Consider the following 21,176-nt stretch of genomic DNA (forward strand, 5'->3'; position numbering starts at 1 on the left):
TATGAGTCTTTTGGTAGCCAGCTGGCATTTTCTTGTATGATGCAGAACGTAACGCAGGCACTCTGATGGTACAGTGAGAAACACAAAAATCTATTGCTGGAGCCCACAGGAGGAGAGGGTCCTATTGTGCTTGAATCCTGCTTGCATGTTTCCCATGGGCAGATCTGGTTGACCACTGTGAGAACTAGATAGTGGACTGGATGAGCCATTGAGTTGACCCAGTAGATTCTTCTTACATTTTTATGGTATCATTTTGGGGTGGGGGGGAGGGCACAGAAGAGGAAGAAAAAAATACCCTGATGTCTTTGAGATGTTGATCTCACTTCCCCCTTTTGACGTATAAAACTGAACACGTATTACTAATCACAGCACCTAGATTAAAAGGAATTTATGAGCTCAAGCAATGAAGCTCAGACGGAATAACAAACTACTGAGCAACCCTGCGCTGTTGTGTCATGGGGATGTTCAGCCACATGGAGCCAGTGAGGAGGTCCATTCCATTCTTCCCAGTGTTGCTATTCAAGAAACCACACTTCTGAAGTTACCTCCCCAAGAGTGTGTGCGATGTGAAGATTATAGCGTGGTAAACATCAAATGGTGCCTAATTACAGACCTTGGGGAAATGCTGTCATAGTGCAAGATGTGGATAAACTCAATGAATATGTGATTGGTAGATAGTGGATGCAACACATAGACATGTGCTTTGAGTAGCAATGAAGCATGTGTCCATTCATTGGTGGTGCTTCATTTTCAAGGAGGCAGGGCTCTTGGAGCTCTACAAAAGGAACCTCTGTCTCTGAGCTCTTCACTCGTTGACTTGAATCTCCATTGAGCTGACAGGTTCTGACTGCTGTACAAGGTAAGTTGAATTCAATTGCTGGGAAACTGATAATTTAGGTAGCTTAGAATGTCTTCCAGAACCCCAGTCCTGAAATTTGTGTTACTGGGTGGCTCTACCAAAAATATTTTAAGGATCAGATCCATCCGGCTGTCTACTTTACAGCTTGATTTTTGATGTGCTCTTTGCTGTGATTGAGAACCATACATTTCTGATGGCAACTATTTAAATCTTCTGAGACTATTCAGATAGTTTCTGAATATTGACCTAATACTGGATAGGCCAAACTCAAGGAAGTGTGACATCCATGGGATCGTTCTGAGGGCTTTGTTTTGGATCTAGTCAGATTTTCAGTTTAAAGGGGCAGATTAAAGTTGATACTGGACTTGGCCAGATTGGGTCGAAGTATCCTTGGATTGCTCCATATGCAATTGGCTTCATCCAGAACAATCTAGAGCTGCAAAGGGAATTGCATATCTGAAAAACATTTGAGGGTTGGTATGCAACATTCTTTGAATGCATCGGAAAGCAAGTAGACATATCTGAAGGCTGCTTAAATAATATGCAACAGACTGAAAGTGTTAAGTTGCTCAGGTTTCAAATTCAGAAGGAGTGGGGAGGGAATCATATTCAAACTATTGATTTTGATTGCATATTAAAATCTCAAGTGGTAAGATTTGAGGATACTGAATAAGAACGAATTAAATGTTACAATTTGACATTCATCTGAAAAAGCTAAAATATTATATAGACATAAATAATGCTGAACAGAAAAGAACTTTAGGAAAATCATTATTTCCAAGATGCACACATATTGAACAATGCATAGTGAACATACCGTGGTTTGATTACAGTAAATCCTTATTTGTTTCTTTCAGCTTCATTCCCTCAAAATGTCCTGTTGTGGAGGCCAGAGTTCCTGCTGTTCCAGATGTGGCAGCTCTCCCTGCTGCTGCCAAAGCCATCAAGTCTGTTCCAGATGTGGCAGCTCTCCCTGCTGCTGCCAAAGCCGCCAAGTCTGTTCCAGATGTGGCAGCTCTCCCTGCTGCTGCCACAGGCGTAGCTGCTGTTCCAGATGTGGCCGTTCTCCCTGCTGCTGCCAGGGGCGCAGCAGCTGTTCCAGATGTGGTTGTTCTCCCTGCTGCTGCCACAGACGTAGCTGCTGTTCTAGATGTGGCTGCTCCCCATGTTGCTGCTCTAGCCGGGGTTATTGCAACCAGTCTCGCTATACTTGCCAGCAGTACAAGTTCTGAGCACTTTAGAAAATATTAAATGGGCTCTGGATCTGAAGCTTGATAGAAATCCTAACACCCAGAAGCGAAAGCCAGCTTGCTGTTTGCCAGCCCAAAACCTGAGGTATTGAGATCAATGTCAAAAAATATATATTTAATGTCTGCTTGTTGCCTTCCTGAGTTAACCTCACAGTTAGACGCCTCCAGCTTCATTCCTGTATCCCCCCATGAAACTGAAATTCTTCAATCGGCCTCAAAAATCCAAATGAAAGAGTCTTTTTTTCTGCAAATAGATGGTGCTTTCATTTTCTCCATGGTGTCTGGGATATGAATGAATAAATCTGAATTTGTGGCAATGCCTTGTGCTGTTGGTTTGGTTTGTCTTCTATGAAATCACCACCCATCCATTCACAACCATCATTATTTATTAAATTTGTATACTGCCCTTCACCCAAAGATCACAGGGTAGTTCACAACATAAAAACTCAAACTGAAAACACAAAATACATAATAAAACAAAGACAAAAGCAAAGCAAAGTGATAACACACACAGCCAGCACACACACATTAAAAAGCCATAGACTGTTAATATCTCTTTAACCAGATATTTGATGATCATTTATTAAATTTCAGTGGATCTCCTCTTTGTTGTCAACTGAGTCTCGCCAACTCAGGAAATGACCAACAGTCCTCCTGCATGATCTCAGTGACTGAGCTGAGATATAAGGGTTCAGGGGGTCCCTGAGGCAGCTCATCTGTTCTTATTGGCATTCATCTGTCTTGTAAACAATGGGGTGTGCGTCTTGGGCTGAAGTCAAACTACTGTTTTAGCAACACTGACGTGACTTCTCCAGAGTGCAAGCCTGGGCAATTTGTATGGATGTTCTGAGCTGCCCAGACAACAAGACCCACCCACCCCACTCAGCCTTGCTGATGTGGTCCAAAGCAAATCAATATGTTTGGCATCAGCTTAGCATCAGGACAGATTCAAGCATTTCTTCAAACCACACATAGTTAAACTATGGAATTCATTCCCACAAGAGGCAGTGATGGCCACCAACTTGGGTGGTTTTAAGAGAGGGTTGGCCAGTAGCCATGATGGTGTTCCTGTGCCTCCACAATTCAAGGCAGCAGTGCTTCTGAATGCCAGATTCTAGACACAACAGGAGGGGAGAGTCACTCAGGTGGTCAAATCCTGATGGTGAGCTACCAATTGGGAGATCTGGTTGGTTATTGTGAGAACAGGATGCTGGACTGGATGAGCCATTGCCCTGCTGCAGTAGCCTCTTCTGATGGGGAGAACCTGTGGACAGCTGTTGTTGGGCTCCAATTCCCTGCAACTCCAGCCAGAATGACTTTTCTTGTCCACCCCTTGCATTAATGTATTCATTCAAGTTGGGTGAAAAATTGGAAAAGGCTGGGGCCGTGTGAGAAATGTGGGGCTGATTCAGGTGCAATCTGAGCAACCAATTGTCAGGCTGCTGCCAGCAACTTTCATGGCTGGTTGCCAAGGAATGTACAAAGACAAGGAATGTCCTTACCATCTGCTTTTTATTCAGTATTAGAGAGAGGGGGGCTTTAGAACCCAGCCTCTTGAATTATGGTGTTCTCCCGAGTGAATCTCCCCCTACCCCCTCTCTCCCCACTTCCTCATTCATCATCACCTCTTCTACTGGTGCTGATGAGTGCCCTCTTTTCTTTTAGCTCTTTGCTCTCCCACATCATATTGCTACAATTTAATTATTTTCACATATAAAGTCATGGGTACCTAGATTTCACACATAACTTCCAAAGTCATGTTGTGTAAATAATACACTTATCTGCCACAGTATCACTTGGAGTGTTTTTCTGGCCATCATATACCAGCTCACCTTCTGAGCATGGGTGTTAGGTGTGATAAGCATGTGATACTGCATCACAAGCACATCCTTGGATCTCAGCCAGAGTGTTTGAGGTAGTACTGAGGACAGTATTTGCATAGATGGGCAATTACTTAAATCAGGCTTGGCTTCATGTAATCAAATTCCATCCAGTTTATAAAATTATGCATTGCGCAAAGAAAGCCAATAAAAAATTTCTACCTCTTTCATCATACTAGAACTCGTGGACATCCAGTAATGAATGTTGGATGATATAGAAGAGATTCAAGCATTTCTTCCAACCACGCATAGTTAAACTATGGAACTCGTTCCCACAGGATACAGTGATGGCCACCAACTTGGGAGTCTTCAGGAGAGGATTGGGGGAAAATGTGGAGGATAAGGCTATTGATGGCTGCTAGGCATGATGGCTATGCTGTGCTCCCACAGAAGGCAGCAGTGCTTCTAACTGCCAGTTGCTGGAAACTACAGGAGGGGAGAGTCCCTCATGCTCAAATCCTGCTTGTGAGCTTCCTATTGTGGTATCTGGATGGCCACTGTGAGAACAGGAGGCTGGACTAGATGGGTCATTGTCCTGATCCAGCAGCCTCTTCTTATATGGGGAAGCTGTGGGCAGCTGTTGTTGGACTCCAATTCCCTGCAGCTCCAGCCAACATGACCAATATCCAAGAAAGATGGGAGTTCGAGTCCAACAGCATTTGAGGATCACATCCCTGCTTGTCAGCACAATCTGGGGTCAACACTTTACTGTATTTTTGTAATTTTTATTAATTTTTTCTGTTTCACAATGTAAAGTACTTCAGTTTACGAACTTAATCTGTTCCAAAAGTCCTTTCAAAAAACCAAAGCCGTTCTTAAACCGAGGCACGCTTTCTCTAATGAGGCCTCCCACCGCCCATGTCCTTCCACCGTTCGGCTTCCATTCATAGACCGAGGTAAAGTTCACTAACCAGAACACTACTTCTAGTTTCGCAGAGTTCGTATGCCGAATAGTTCGTAAACAGGGCTGTTCTTAAACCGAGGTACCACTGTCCTCATTTTTACATCCTTAAGATATCAATGACTTCCCTTATTCTCTTTCCATGGTCCCTTTTACATATCATAAATCCCTGCATATTTTAGCTCTTCTTATGTTCTTATACTGCCTTTGAACTTGGCAGTTCCATTTAGATCTCACTAATAGATATTGATAGGGGACGCAGGTGGCGCTGTGGATTAAACCACAGAGCCTAGGGCTTGCCGATCAGAAGGTCGGTGGTTTGAATTCCCATGGTGGGGTGAGCTCCTGTTGCTCAGTCCCAGCTCCTGCCAACCTAGCAGTTCGAAAGCACGTCAAAGTGTAAGTAAATAAATAGGGACCGCTACAGCGGGAAGGTAAATGGCGTTTCCGTGTGCTGCTCTGATTCAATCTAGCTTTTAAATTTTTTAAAATGATTTTTATTAATTTTATATAATAACACAAAAAACAAAAACATACAGAACATATCCACCCACCTTCTCTCCCTCCCTCTACAAGCCCCCTTCTGCCACAAGGGAATCCCATGGACGATGAGAGTTGAATGTAGTCCATTTTATAGATGGGTTTGTCCTCACCCCCCCTCCTTTCCCCCAGAGGCCCCCCCCCCTGCCACCAAGAGGCCCTAGGACGACAAGGAGAGATACGGTTTGGAGTCCGCCCCAACTATTTATATATAATCCCATTAAATTCAAAAAAAAGGAAGAAAAAAGAAAAAAAGAAAACACAAAAAGAAAAACAAACAAGCAGTTAAAATATCTCATTTTTCAGTCTCTTACTTTGTTAAACCTTATTTTTGTGACTTCCTCAGATCCCTTCTTCCTGGTTTTCATAATTTCCTAATATTAATCATAGCGGGTTTCTTGCTCTTAAATTCAATTCTTACTCTTTATTCAGGCTATCCAACAATTTCCACCTTCTTCGTGCCCCCTTTCCACAGGCCCCCTCCTGCCACAAGGGATACCCATGGGAAGTGACCATCCAAAGGTGATCCATTTTGTAGTTGGGCTTCCCTCCGCCCCACCCCCTCCCCCCCAGAGTCCCCCCTGCCACAAGAGGTTCCAGGATAACAGGGAGAGAGAGAGGTAGATATCCCCCCAACTACCTAACTAAACATACAATTTCTGTTATGCTAACCTAAGATTTTTTTCCCTAGCCCTTCCTCCCCCTCCCCCACAAGAAATATCAAATGATTATTCAAATCTCTACTCGTACCTCTTAACCTTATTATCCTAGATACCTCCTCCTCTCCCCTGGATTCTTTCCCCCATTCGGTTCAGCATTTCCATTATCAAGCCGAGATTTCAATACCGTTTTTCAACCAGCCTAAATACAATTTTACCAATTTTTTCAACCCACCCCAAGTCTATCCCATTTTAAGTTCCAAGTCTTTGTCCTCCCCTCCCTCTGCTTTTCCCACCCCTCAGTCTCACTCCCTTGCCCAGTTGCATTTTCCCAATCCTCCCCTTTTCCTCCAAAAATCAGTTCCCATTCTTGGTGATGCATTCCCACAGTAGTTAGTTTCTCAGTTGTTTTTTGAAAGCTCTTCTCTTCATGTTGAGCACTTTCTTCTTCCTTTCCCTTGTTTTGTTGTGCATCGTCCAAAGCTTGTTTTTTTAAGATCCCTTTCATCTACAAGAATGACATTTAAGTCTTGTTCCTGGTCCACAATGCTTGCTAACAATGACCTGAACTGTTGCTGTCCCTTTAAGAGATCTCCCAGTATTTCCAAATAATCCAACACATTGGAAGGCAGATGTTCCGGATGTTGACATTCTTTCCCAGTCACAAGCAGAAAGGAGATTAGAGAACAAAAGACAATGGAATTTCAGAAGCGGCTTTGTCATGCTGGCCACATGACCTGGAAGCTGTACGCCGGCTCCCTCGGCCAATAACGCGAGATGAGCGCGCAACCCCAGAGTCAGTCATGACTGGACCTAATGGTCAGGGGTCCCTTTACCCTTTACCTAATAGATATTGATAGATGTTTGCACCCCCATTAATTTTTCTTCCTTTTTCTACCAGCTAGTTCAGTTGCCATTGCCACGTCACCTGGAAGGAAAACCTATGTTCTAATATGGATTCTGCTCTCCCTTGCATCCTAATTGCTGTTATTCTTTAAGATGACATTTACCAATGGTCAGATCATGCACTCGTGTTGCAATATGTCCATCTCATCACACCTACTACCAGCCTTCAGAAGGTGAGATAGTATTTTATGATGCTCCAAATGATGAGGCAGAAGATAGGTTGCTCAGATTCCACATGAATCACTGCTGCATTTCATACGTGGCCCCAGCCTTTTCCAAGTGTTCATCCAATTTGAATGAATGCATATGTGCATGCAGTGGACAATTGATACAATCCATGGAAGTCAATGGTGAGTAACAATCAAACAGGTGTAGCAGAAATGGATGGCATGGAAATAGTGTCCTCCCTAACAAGAGGGCAAGTGTTGCGGTGTGACTTTGCAACCAAACCCTGTGTTGTGGGTGGGAACGTTTGGATGGCCACAACACCCTATTGGTACCTAGGTACCACTGTAGTCCAAAGGTATTGTGAACTAATTCAGTGAACTCAACTATGTAGTTCATTCCAAGCACTGGGTCATTCGCAAGAGACTTCAGTTGATGCGCCCCATTTAGCAACTCACCTGATGCTATACTGCATCATTCTTAAATACTTCTCTAAGTGCTTTCCACTTCGATGTCAAAATCATCATTGTATTAAACCAGGATAGCATTAATCACCCACATTTTTAGTTAATGAGAGATATTTAATGAGATATATTGATTAAGCCAAGTATCTTAAACTGGAAGGTGGCAAACCAGAGAGGATATGAGCCTTTCATCAAGAATTAGTGGCTTTTTGGAGCTGCTTCACTTCCTCTAGGAAGGGTTTGCTGTGCCATATAAAAGGTCCCTGGTCCACAGGCTCTTCACTCATTCGTTAGAACTTCTTGAGCACTTCCAAAGTTGGGCAAGGTAAGCTGCATTTTGCTGCTTTCTTTTGATGCAGGTAAAATATATGTTTGATGGAATTTGGTCGTTCCTTCATTCCTTCATACATTCCTTCACTATCAGTTCCTTTTGCAAGTTCTTAAATTCATGTTGTCTTCTATGGGAAAGCAAGTGATTTTTCAGTGTTCATTATTTGTTGTCGAGAGGGAGGCTGTTCCTCAGAGCTGTCTCAGTTCCATTTTGTCCCATACCAGGGCCAAAAATAATCTTGTTGAAAGAATAGGCCAGGTATGGGGAACCTGTGTCCCTCCAGATACTATTAGACTCCCACCATCCCTGACACTTAGCTATGGTGACAATGAAGGAGGAGTGGAGATCCAGCAAGTTTCCCATCCCTGGAATATAGGGGCTGTAGCCAACGCTTTTGCTACTCAGAGTAGACTCATCCAAATTTGCTAACTTGGGTCCATTTATTTCAGTGGACTGAACTGAGTGTAACCCTAGGAAATTGTTGTTGTTGTTGTTGTTGTTGTTGTTGTTGTTACATTCCTATCTCACCTTTCATCCAAGTAGCCTTCTCCCCTTTTTATCCTCCCAACTGCACTGAGACAATGTCTAGACCAGCTTCATGGCTGAGTGAGGACAAGAACACTGGTCTCCTAGGTCTTAGTCCAACACTCTACCCACCCCATCACACTGGCTCTTGGAGTCTGTTCTCAATAGTTGGATTTAGGCTGTCAACAAAACCTTTTGGTGCATAGAAGAAAGGGTAGCTGCTTTGAAACAGGAACAAACTTTTTTTATCTCTTGGGACAAACTATATAGGCAGGAATTAAAGATTTCTCTGTGGTTGTTTGAACTTTGAGATGGAGGCAAAGGCAACATGTCAAAGACATAGAAGTAGTGGTCAGGAGAAGTGAATATGAGTCGCTCGGAGATTAGTGGAGAGCAATAGCACCCTGCCTGGCCTAATTCAACTCTCTGTAACTCTCCTTCCCAATCTCTCTTTCCAGGTTTACCCTTTTTCTCTCTAAAGATGAGCTGTTGTCGCTGCTGCAGAGGTCGTGGTTGCTGCTGTTGCCGGAGGCCCAGTCCAAGACTGGTCTATTATGTCAGCAGACCCACCCAATGCAGTTGGGTCACCCGGTATTCCTATTCTTCCTGCTGTGCTCCTAGGGCTCAGCTCCCCATCCAGCAGTGTTGCCCCCCAGTGAAGAAATGCTAAAGGAACACCATCAACATCCAGTAGTCCTGTAAGTCTCAGTCTTGGCAGCTGAGAGGAGGAGGACATAATTTGCAGCCCCAGTTTGACTACTTTCTGGATTATCTGCTGTGCCGCATTAAACAGCTGAAGCTTTTTTTCCCGCCTCCACACTCTAATTGCATTATGTTCTTCCCTTCTCCCCACTTAGTTCTTGGAAGCAGCCATTCATTGTGTTATATAATTGCAGGGTTGGTGGCACTCTCGTTGTTTTTATTGGTGTCGTTGTTAGTCTGGCTCACAGTTCTTTAGTGATTCCTTTCTTTGCATGTATTCTACACTGAAAGGCTGAAACTCATTCCACAGGAAACTGTAGTTCTTTTGCAGGAGGGCCCTAGCTTTCTTCACCAGAGAAACCTCTGCAACCTCAGCAAACTACACTTCCCAAGACCATTCATAGAACCTCATAGTATAAAACCAGTAGAGGTTCGTAGCCTAGCCAAAATGGCACCATCCACTTCGTGTTGGACTACAACACCCATCATCCTTTGACCATGCTGGATGGGACTAATGGGAGCTAGCATCCAACAACTTCTGGTGTGCACCAAACCCAGCCACATCTGATCGGCATTCGGCTGGCAATAAAACAATAAAACTTCTAAAGTTATGTATGTTCCATTTTTCTTCTGTTTTATTCCCTTTGAATCTCATTTCCATCACAGTTCCTAGATGCTGCAATGCACGTGGTCTCTTGGGCTTGGCCATGGGTTTCTGGGAGTTTCCTCTGGCTATGTCAGGACTGTCCCTGCCATTAGGCAGTGAGGCAGCTGGCTCAGACAGCAGAGGGTGAAGGTGTGTGAGGTGGACAGACATCCCACCTGACATTGGTCAGCTTCTGCATGTAGAATTGGGTGGATAGGTGGCTACATCTCTTATCCTGACAAATGGACTTCCATCTCCAAGTGCACATTGCTATGCTCTCTAGAAAGCGCGTTCTCCAATCAGGGAGAGCGCGGGTTGCGGAAGGGTTAAAAGACATCTCCTGGGTTGGGGGTGGTTTTGGTTGAGAGGGAGTGTGTGTTATAGGACCCTTCTGGGTTGCTGGGGGGGGGGAAGCATGTAGCAATTTTTGATTGACAGGAACTGACCCTTAAAACCTCAGCTTCCAGCGCTTAGTTTCACTTTTGCAAAGTGCTTTGGATCTCCCTCCCGCCCACCGCCTTTTTCTAATGGTTTTAGCTTGGCATTGCTTTGCCTTTCATGGGGTCGCTTGCTTGGCAAGGGCCCAGTAGGAATTTTGCCATTTGGCTGATTGGCTGTTGCCATTTGGTTTTTGCCTACTGCTTAGCAAATCATCACAACTTGTTAGGTTGGCGGTTAGGCATTGGTTAATAATTCTGGTTGGTGGAGGGGTTTGGCATGGAGGTGCCTACCCCTCATTAAAATGCTGCTCCACATAGAAGTATTCCGTTAAAGGAATCCTGGGGCTCTGGGGCTCTGGGGCTCTAGTCCAGGCATCCCCAAACTTCGGCCCTCCAGATGTTTTGGACTACAGTTCCCATCATCCTTGACCACTGGTCCTGTTAGCTAGGGATCATGGGAGTTGTAGGCCAAAACATCTGGAGGGCCGCAGTTTGGGGATGCCTGCACTAGTCCATACACCCCCGCAACGGGCGAGGCTGGGGCCATTACAGAGCACGAGCCTTGGGGAGCATTTCTGGTCGAGGGGAGAGTGCCTGGACACAGCTACCTCCTCTCCCATGGGATGTTTACTTGACTTCCCTATACGGCTAGGGAAGTCGGAGCTGATCTGTCCCAGGTGGGGGACAGATGGATTAACCAATGCCTAAGCCAACACTTTGAACCTCCCCTCTTCTCTCTCCCTTTTAATTGTATTTAAAAAAAGTTGTGTCCAAATTAATGCCAAAAGCCAAACTAAAATTCTGTGTGTGGTGTGAGTTATTTGGGGGGGATGTCTGGCAACCTCATCACGCAAGTTGTTAAAACCCAACTCGCCAGCTTCCAGATCCATTACACTTGTAGTTGAGAGGGATGACAGTGTGACAAACAGGTTACAAGGCAAGGTGACGTTCAGGCTGGACACAAGCCAAGGCAGGATAAAGGTCGGCCTGGATGCAGGCTTGTGCAAAGGGAAACACAGAGCTCTGAAGTTGTTCCACTGAAGAATAAGCTGAAACTGAGCCCTTGCTCATTAGGTACAGATGAATTGTGAGCACCACCACACATGGTGCAAGATTCTGCTCTACTTAAAGGCGCAAAGCCTCCTTCTGTGACAGATAGAGGTGGTTCAGGTCTTCCAGGGTCTTCTGAAATGGAGTCCTCAGAATCACCATGGCAGTGCCACATTCTTGAGCTGGGCTTGCAGGGAACACTGGCTTCACAGCCACCTGATCAAGTAGAATCCTGGTCCCAGTCATAACAGTGACACAACTCAGGCATTCTCTTCTAATGGGAGGCATAGAAGAAGGCCAGTCACACTTGTTGCTGCCCATTGGGACTGGTAGGGCAGAGAGGCCACCAGGAGTAGGAGGAACAAGAGAGAATGACAGGCAGCGCCACACTCTGTGTGATGGTGAGGCAACAAATATTTTCAGACTTGCTGAGGGCTGAGAAAGGTTGGTGAGGCAGTGCCCCCATTGCCCTAATGGATTCATTGCCACACATCAATGTCTAGACTGTACACAGGGCTGGCATCGGGTGGTGGATGGTAAGGAGTGGCATGTGGAGGTGAGGCTTTGGAGACAAAGTGAGAATGAAGTAGCCACCACAGGCATCAGACTTAGGTTACAACAGAAGAACAGGAGGGGAAAACCCTGTTGGTTATTTAATTACAAATGGGGGGTGAATTTGATCTTTTTGCAGAAATTTCCATTACTACTTCTTCCCCTTTAATACTTTTTGGGAGGGGGGAGGAGAGAAAGGCTTCTTTAATGCTGTAATGTTTTTAATATTCAGTTGGAAGCCACCCAGAGTGGCTGGGGAAACCCAGCCAGATAGGCAGGGTATAAATAATATATTATTATTATTATTATTATTATTATTATTATTATTATTATTATTAATGTTTAAATTAAAAAAGACTAGAGATATACAGTTGAGAAGATAAGCATCAGGGTTTGGCATTCCAGGAAATCTGAGTGATGTCAACAACCTCATTATCAACCTAACAAGGAGGAACACCACAGCATTGCAAAACCAGTGCCTTGGTCGCACTGGTTGATGATCTCCGGCGGGCTAGGGACAAAGGTGAGAGCTGTTTCCTAGTTCTGCTGGATCTCTCAGTGGCTTTTGACACCATCAACCATAACATCATTCTGGACCGTCTAGAGGGTTTGGGAGCTGGGGGCACTGTCATACAGTGGTTCCGCTCCTTCCTCCTGGGCCGTGTTCAGAAAGTGGTGGTGGGGGGGATGAGTGTTCGAATCCCTGGGCTCTCACTTGTGGGGTGTCTCAGGGTTCTGTCCCCTCCCCCATGCTTTTTAACATCTACATGCAGCCGCTGGGAGAGCTCATCAGGGGGTTTGGGCTGGGTGTTCATCAGTAGGCGGATGATACCCAGCTCTACATCTCTTTCAAATCAGAACCAGTGAAGGCGGTGAAGGTCCTGTGTGAGTGCCTGGAGGCGGTTGGAGGATGGATGGCAGCTAACAGATTGAGGTTGAATCCTGACAAGACAGAAGTACTGTTTGTGGGGGATAGGAGGTGGGCAGGTGTGGAGGACTCCCTGGTCCTGAATGGGGTAACTGTGCCCCTGAAGGACCAGTTGCGCAGCCTGGGAGTCATTCTGGACTCACAGCTGTCCATGGAGGCACAGGTCAATTCTGTGTCCAGGGCAGCTGTCTATCAGCTCCATCTGGTACACAGGCTCAGACCCTACCTGCCTGCAGACTGTCTAGCAAGAGTGGTGCATGCTCTAGTTATCTCCCGCTTGGACTACTGCAATGCGCTCTACGTGGAGCTACCTTTGAAGGTGACCCGAAAACTACAACTAATCCAGAATGCGGCAGCTAGACTGGTGACTGGGAGCAGCCGTCGAGACCACATAACACTGGTCTTGAAAGATCTACATTGGCTCCCAGTACATTTCCGAGCACAGTTCAAAGTGTTGGTGCTGACTTTTAAAGCCCTAAACGGCCTCGGTCCAGTATACCTAAAGGAGCGTCTCCACCCCCATCATTCTGCCCGGACACTGAGGTCCAGCTCCAAGGGCCTTCTTGCGGTTCCCTCATTGTGAGAAGCCACGTTGCAGGGAACCAGGCAGAGGGCCTTCTCGGTGGTGGCGCCTGCCCTGTGGAATGCCCTCCCATCAGATGTCAAAAAGGAAAACAGCTAACAGCTACCAGATTTTTAGAAGACATCTGAAGGCAGCCCTGTTTAGGGAGGCTTTTAATGTTTAAGAAATTAGTGCATTTTAATGTTTTTGTTGGAAGCCGCCCAGAGTGGCTGGGAAAACCCAGCCAGATGGGTGGGGTATAAATAATAAATTATGATTATATTATTTTTATTATTTAATAATAATGTGTTTGCTCGGACTGTGCAGCCGTTTGAAAGGGAAGGTTCAGATCCAAAAGCCAAACTTTTGTTGCTTAGTCCAAGAGTGGGGAACCTCAGGCCTGGAGGCCAGATGCACCCCCAAGCCTCTCCATATTTAGTTTTAATATATATTTATATACCGCTATGTCATAAAAATATATCAGAGCTTTCTACAGTATAGCAATGAAACATAAAACACTGCTATAAAAACTACATAAAGATTAAAAACTGACACCCATGAACCATTGTGGAAGGATGTCTCCTGAATTGCCTGCATAGGCCTGGTGTACAGTGGTACCCCGCAAGACGAATGCCTTGCGCAACGAAAAACTCATAAGACCACAGCATTTTGCGTTGCGCGAGGCATCTTGCAAAACTAAGTTTTATATGGCTGTGCTTCGCAGGACGAATAGGAACGCATTACAGTAAAGTCCCTTGCCCTCGCTGCTGTGCCGCACTCGCCCTCGGGGATCCACTGCCGCCCGCTGCCGTTGCTGACCCGGAATCAGCCCCCTCAGCTACTGCACGCTTTCTCTTCACCTTCGGGCCAGCCGGGGATCGCCCCCTCAGCACCGCCCCTGCCATGCACTTTCTCCTCACCTTCGGGCCGGCCCGGGATTGCTCCATCCGCCCCCGTCCCATCCAGTCCCACTGGCTGACTGGTTGGACGTGAACGGCTGGGCGCAAGTGGCTGTCTGGTTGGGCGCGAGCAGCTGCTGGGGAAGGAGGGAGGGAGCCTCTCCCTGGCTCTCCTCCTGCTTCCCCCTCCCCAGAGCCTTAAAAACTTCCGGAGCGGCCATGGCGGGTGAGTCGGCGCCTTTTTTGCACTCCCCCCCCCCCCGCATAGGAACACATTGATTAAATTTCAATGCATTCCTATGGGAAACCGCACTTCGCAAGACGAAACTATCGCAACACGAAACGACTCGTGGAACGAATTAATTTTGTCTTGCGAGGTACCACTTTATTAGTAAAGTTTTCAGCTTGTGTTTAAAGTTGGCACAGAAGGGACCTGCTGAATATCTATGGCAGAGCATCACACAGGAATGGGTGAATAAAACTAAAGGCTTGGGTTTCTTGTTGTTGTCAAATGAGACCCACCAACTTGGGGGATGACAATCTCAGTGATCGAGCTGGAATATAAGGGCTTAGGTGATCTTCCCCACACCCCTAGTTGAAACTACCTCCATTGTCAGAAGCAACATGGTTCTGAAAACCAGTAGCTGGAAGTAGCAGGAGGAGAGATCGCTCTTGAGTGTTAGTCCTGCTTGCATATTTTCCCTAGTTGGTCATTATGAGAACAGGATACTGGACTGGGTGGACTATTGACCTAATCCATCGAAGTATTTCTTATGTTCCTATACAGCTCAAGACCAGGCAACTTGAGAGAGAGCCTTTCCCATTATACACCCAGTAGATCACTGTGATATGTGGGACAGTCTTTTCTGCAAGTTGCAAACACCTCAAATGCCCTCTTAGCAGTAACCTGGAGCAGGGCTTTGAGAGTGGCTGCCTCTGTTCTGTAGAACAGCATTCCTGGCAAGATACAACAGGCACCGAAAATTCAAATCACTGAAAATTTTCAGTGATTTGAATATTAGATGAAAATGTTAACAATTGATTTATAAGTTGTATAAGATACAAAGGTGTATTTTTATAAAGTAAGAAACTGTTGCAGATGATAAAAAAGGGATGAAAACCGGGGAAGGGGGGGAGGGGAAGCCCATAAAATATGGTTTTTCAACTATGAATGCAAGAAAAATTTTTCTGTTTTGTATTGTTTTTTTCTTTTTCTTTTTTTTCTTCGCCCTTTCTTTTTCCCCTTTTTTTCCTATTTCTATTTTTCTCTTTTTTTGGTATAACAATAGATGGTTGGATGGATGTCCTCCTGCGTACTGCCCTGGTTTGCTGGAGCTCCCTGGTGGCAGGGGGGGGCTTTGGGGTCAGGGGAGGGGGAGGAGGACAGAAATCCAAGCATAAAATGGACCATTTCTGACTGTTCACAAACATGGGATACTTCTGTGGCAGGGGAGGACCCATGTGGGTGGGTAGGAAGGAGGTGGAAAAGGGGTTTAAGTATGTACCGTTTTTTTTGTTTTTTTGTATTTTGTAAAATTAATAAAAAGTATGTTTAAAAAAAAAAAAAAGATACAACAGGCACCCACTTTCTGTTCTTCCTGGAAACAGTCAAAGATGCTTTTGTTCCAACAAGTTTTCCCAGCGGGATAAATGGGTCTCCACCATGACTTTGTATGGTTTTAGTCTTCTTTTTGAACACGCTTGCTGTTTTGTGTTTCTAATCACCTTATGTGTAAATCACCTTGAGTTCAGAAGATGATTAATAAATTAATTGCAAGAATAGTAGGAATGAGAGTATTCTTAGGAAACCATTGGGGTGGAGAAAGGAGAGAGAATCACAAATGACAACCTACAAGAATATCAAGCTATCATATAAGTTTATTGAAATATGATTGAAAGGACCCCAGGCACCAAGAAGAAAATGGGGACACCACAGCTGACTTTAAAAAAGGCTCCCCCTTTCATTGCCGAGAAGACATCAGAAAAGATTAAAGGGAGGGGAAGAAGGAGAGAGAGAGAGAGAGAGAGAGAGAGGGAGAGAGAGGGAGAGAGAAGAGGGGAGGTTCAAAGCTTTAGGTGCTTAATTCAGCAGGGCGACTCTGTCAAAGATGAAAATTCCACCTGGCAGCTTCTGTTGCGACTGCATTCCTTATTCCTCAGCATTTCTTGGAGCCACATCCCTTGGTACTGCAACATGGAGGACAGCAGGGGGCGCAGCAGGTTTGGCAGCAAGGAATGCAGCAAGACTTGCAACTGCCACAGCTGGACTGACCACAGCCCTTGGAAGTGCCACAACAGGACTGACCACAGCCCTTGGAAGTGCCACAACAGGACTGGCCGCAGCCCTTGGAACTGCCGCAACAGGACTGGCCGCAGCCCTTGGAACTGCCGCAACAGGACTGGCCGCAGCCCTTGGAACTGCTACAGCAGGACTGACTACAGCAAGGGGAGCAGCAGGATTGAGAGCAGCAAGGGATGCAACAGCAGGGGGAGCAACAGGACTGGCTGCAGCAGGGGGAGCAACAGGACTGGCTGCAGCAGGGGGAGCAACAGGACTGGCCACAGCAGGGCACAGCACAGCAATCGTTACAGCCCATGTTTTACGGAGTGAAGGCAAAACTGAAATGGAATCAAAAAGACATTGCATATATTAGGGGCAAGCTCCCTGCTTGTTTGGTTTGTTTTTTGTTTTTTGATGGATAACCATTTCCTGCATGGATTTCCCAGGGTGTTGCAAATTCTCTCCAAGACCCCCACACATACCCAACACAATTTGCTTTTGTCATTCCTCTTACTGCTCCATCTTTGGCATTTTTAAAAAAAGAAATGGAATGGAGGTTCTTATTGACTTATACACAGTCCAGTCAATCAGGGATCCTATGGGCAACAAAATGACATTACAAACCTTTCCATTTTGAAGAAATGCCAAAGAAGAACAATTAGTTTTTTTGCCACATTTTTCAGGTCCCTGAGTTATTGTGAAACTGAGAGGGAGAGTTTAGCAGCGTCATCTCTCCCCCTCCCCCCCCCAGTTCTTTTCATTAAAATGTGCTTTGTATTCCAGCTCAAGCTTGCAAAGAAAAAAGCTGCTTCTTTCTTCACCTGCAATAGCAATCTTCTTCTGGTGGGTAGGCTACATATTTGAAGCCTTTGACGTGCCACGAGCAGACATGTTTTAGCAGCTTTGCAGGACTGGTTTGCAAGGCATACTCAGAATACCATGGTATTATTGGCATACTCAAAGATGAGCATTTTATCATTAAGTAGGTGTAAAGTGTACCCCCAGGTGAAGCAAAACGCACAGCAAAGATGGATGGAAGGCCTCAACATTACAGTAAATTGCTAGCAATATTTTCCCCCGAACCAACATAACCACTCTACTGGTGGCATTCATAATTTAGGGCAAGGGTGGGGAGCCATTGGCTTCCAGATATTGTCAGGCCACAACTCCCATAATCCTGGCCACTTGTCATGAAAAGTGCCAGGGAGGGAACCCCAACACCTTCAGGGAGAGAGCTTTAAAACCCAGACCTGTGCCTACAAATGTGGGTAAGCCCTAAATCTCAGCAGCATAAGAGTCTTCTTAACACCCACACTGGTGTTATTCTCCCTGTGATGCAATGATGCAAAAGTCTCAAGAGTTTTCTCACTTTCTATCAACAATCTTATGTTTTATCAGTGGTTATCTATTCACAATCAACGGGATATCGTGAACAACAACACACTTTATCAATTGGCCCTGGGTGCATCAAAAACCAATTACAAGACCCAAAGCTCACAATTTCCAACATGAAAAGAGTTAAAATACATATAGGGTTGGTATATCTAAATTGAGGACAAAAACAAATGAGATACAAATACATTAACAAAATCCCTTAATGGATTTCTGCAAGAGAAATGAGAAATCTCCCAACTGATTCCATTCTTGTTATATGTCAGCAATGAACAAAAGCAACAAACTTTTAAAATATCATTTAAAAAAGAAACTTACTTTTAAGTAAGAGGAAATATCTATATTTATGAATATGTGTTTTGATTAGTAAGATTTGGAATTTTATCCTATGTTCTTTTTGATGTGATGTTAAATAACATAAAAATTATTTATTTTTTAAAAAAATTAAGTAAGAGTTTGCATCCTACCGAATGTCATTAGTTCATAACCAGTGGAGGATAGGAACACTGGAAGGTGCCTTATACTGAGTCTGACCATTGGCCCTTGGATCACAGTATTGCCTACACTGAGTGACTGTGGCTCTCCAGGGTTTCATAACTGGGGACTATTTCCAGTCCCACTTGAATATACTAGAGACTGAACCTGGAACCTTCTGCATACAAAGCAGAGGCTCTACCAGCGAGTTACTGTACTTCTGCAGTAGAGAACAGGCTGGTCATTAACTTTAGCACCCACTTAACACAACAGTCTCATAATATGAAGGAATAGCTTCCATTCTGCCAAAGGTTATTCCTACCCTCTCTTTTTCCAAGTCATAAGAATCAATAGAACTTCTCTTACCTTACTGGGAGTGGTCAATGGAAGGACAATGAAGTCAAGTGAATGAAGGGCTGAGGAGCTGGAGTCCTTTTATGTAGCTCTTGGAGCCCTTTCCGAAGGAAGTGAGACAGCGTCAAAGCATGCCCAGTTCCTCTGGCCATCAAAATGCATTTGCATGCCGTGTGCCAACATCCGGTCCATAATTCTTCTTGGTCCTCACTGTATTTGTGATGAACTAAGTCTATTTGTGGTCTATTATTAAACTTAGTTTCGTCTAATAACACTGTAATTTGCTCATGTGTCTAAGAGGCACTCATAGGATTAATTTAAATGGGAGAATATCAAGGGTGCTGGACATTTTAGTGTCTTCCGGGATCTGATGACGACAGACCCTGATTCATGAGCCGGAAGGTCTCATCATATGTTTATCCCATTGGAGACATATGGGTTTAATGTTGCTATTGACCACCTATCAAATCACAGAATCCATGTGACTTATAGTACTAAGTATGCTTACTGAGGAAGACATTTGGCACCCAGCAAAGTCAGGCGGGCTACCTAAGATACCAGTGAGGCTTCAGTGGCACTGGCAACCTTAAAATAATAACCCTGATCTTATGATGATGGTTCCCAAGAATGGTTTGAAGCAGGGAATGGTCACTCAAGTACCAGGTACAGCTTCCCAAAGCATTACCATCACCCACATAGCTGCCAAGTTTTCCCTTTTCTCGTGAGGAAGCCTATTCAGCATAATGGAAAATCCCTTAAAAAAGGGATAACTTGGCAGCTATGATCACCCAATTTCCACTTGTATGGGAGGCATGCAATGTTGGTCATACTCAGGGTACATCCACTGAAATGAATGGACACGACCATTGGTTTAGCTCAGTGACTTCTGTTTGATTCATCATAAGCCCCTTCATTCCATTCTAACATGGAATCCATGTGACATTAATTTTAATTAGTTTTCAGAAAGAAAGAAAGAAATGTTTTTCGGTTGGCGCGCATGCACGTGCACAGACACACATTATTATACCTCTACATTAATTTCAAAATTATTTAAGGAAATCATCTAAGTTTCTGTTTTCATTCATGTTCATTCTGTTTTCATTCATTCATTTCAATGTATATTTTAGTATGTTCAAATCAGGGTTGGGTAGAGAATTCTGTTTCTAATTTGTGTCAATTTCATTTGTGTCCATAAGTAACTTCCAGCATTGTTCTGATTTTTGTTGTTGTTTAAAAGCACATGCACCCAAATTGCATTATTTTCAACACGCTTTTCCTCAAGAAGATGCATTTTTGTAGGCATCTTAAGCTAAAATATATCTGGTGGATTCATCAAAGTCATTTCATTGTGCAACAAAACTCTGCTCCCCATGTGCGCTCCCTGCATGCACACACCCAATCTGCTCTACTAGGATCGCCTTGTGTCCTGAAATGCCTTCAAAGGTGGGAACCACAGGGTATGCTATTAGCAGGTGTTGGCTTTAATCATATGCCACAGCACAGTGCCCTTTTAATGAAATGATGTGAGCGCTGTCAAGGAACACAGCAACAGACAACATAGAGGATGGACATCTGCCTCAGTAGCTACTTAACACCTGTCATTCTTAAGTGGTGCCTCATTGCCTAGGGAGGGCCAAATGGAACTTGAGAAAAAGAGCTCTCAATGGAGACGTCTTCATTCACTCATTGACCTAATTAGATCTTAGATCTGGGGTATCTGCTGCCCTTCAGAGTTTTGGACACCATTGGTCATGCAGGCTGTTCCCTGCTTCTGATCTAAGTTACCCATAAGACCATCGGGTCAGGAGTCTAAAATTTCTTCTCTGCACCATTGCATCCATCAGTACCGTCTACCCTAAAGATGGGGAACCTGTGTCCCTCTAGAGATTGTTGGACTCCCAACACCCATCAAACTTCACCATTGGCCTTGCCGACTGGGGTTGATGGTATCTGCAGTTCATCTATATTTGAAGAGAGACAGGTTCCCCACCCTTAACACAAAGAACTCCCTCCTTCCATAAGACCATTCAGAATCTAAAATCGCTTTACTGTACCACTGTCTCCATTGGTACTGTTTATTCAGATGATGAGGAAACTGTGGCCTTCCAGAGGTTGGAAACATTGACCAAAAATAATTCTTGAGCAATTTGCTATATCACAAAGCACATCTCACTTGTTAAATGCACATTTGGCCATGAAATAGTTACAGATTTTTATTGCGTGCCCAGGCAGAGACCTCTGACCCCAAGAGCCACCTGGAAGAAATGAATGACTCATGACAATGTGTTATGGGATTAAATTGGCCACAACTTTATTTAAACCTTCAGATGTAGGAAGACCTTGGTTTAGACATTGGGTGTGTATCCCTCCCAGTTCCCAGCCGGGGATCTGGGGCACATCAGGGTAATCAGGTCTG

At 44.7% G+C, this 21,176-nt stretch overlaps 1 long non-coding RNA gene across 1 annotated transcript; it reads left to right on the plus strand.

Moving 5' to 3' along the window:
- The first annotated feature begins 737 nt into the window (after positions 1–737).
- Positions 738–2,089, plus strand: LOC118076048 (uncharacterized). The gene is made up of 2 exons (XR_004691463.2): positions 738–859; positions 1,717–2,089. It is a non-coding gene; the product is annotated as an uncharacterized LOC118076048 (long non-coding RNA).
- Positions 2,090–21,176: the final 19,087 nt, after the last annotated feature.

This window comes from Zootoca vivipara, chromosome 17 (genome assembly GCF_963506605.1).
Source record: "Zootoca vivipara chromosome 17, rZooViv1.1, whole genome shotgun sequence".
NCBI classification, from domain to species: Eukaryota; Metazoa; Chordata; class Lepidosauria; order Squamata; family Lacertidae; genus Zootoca; species Zootoca vivipara.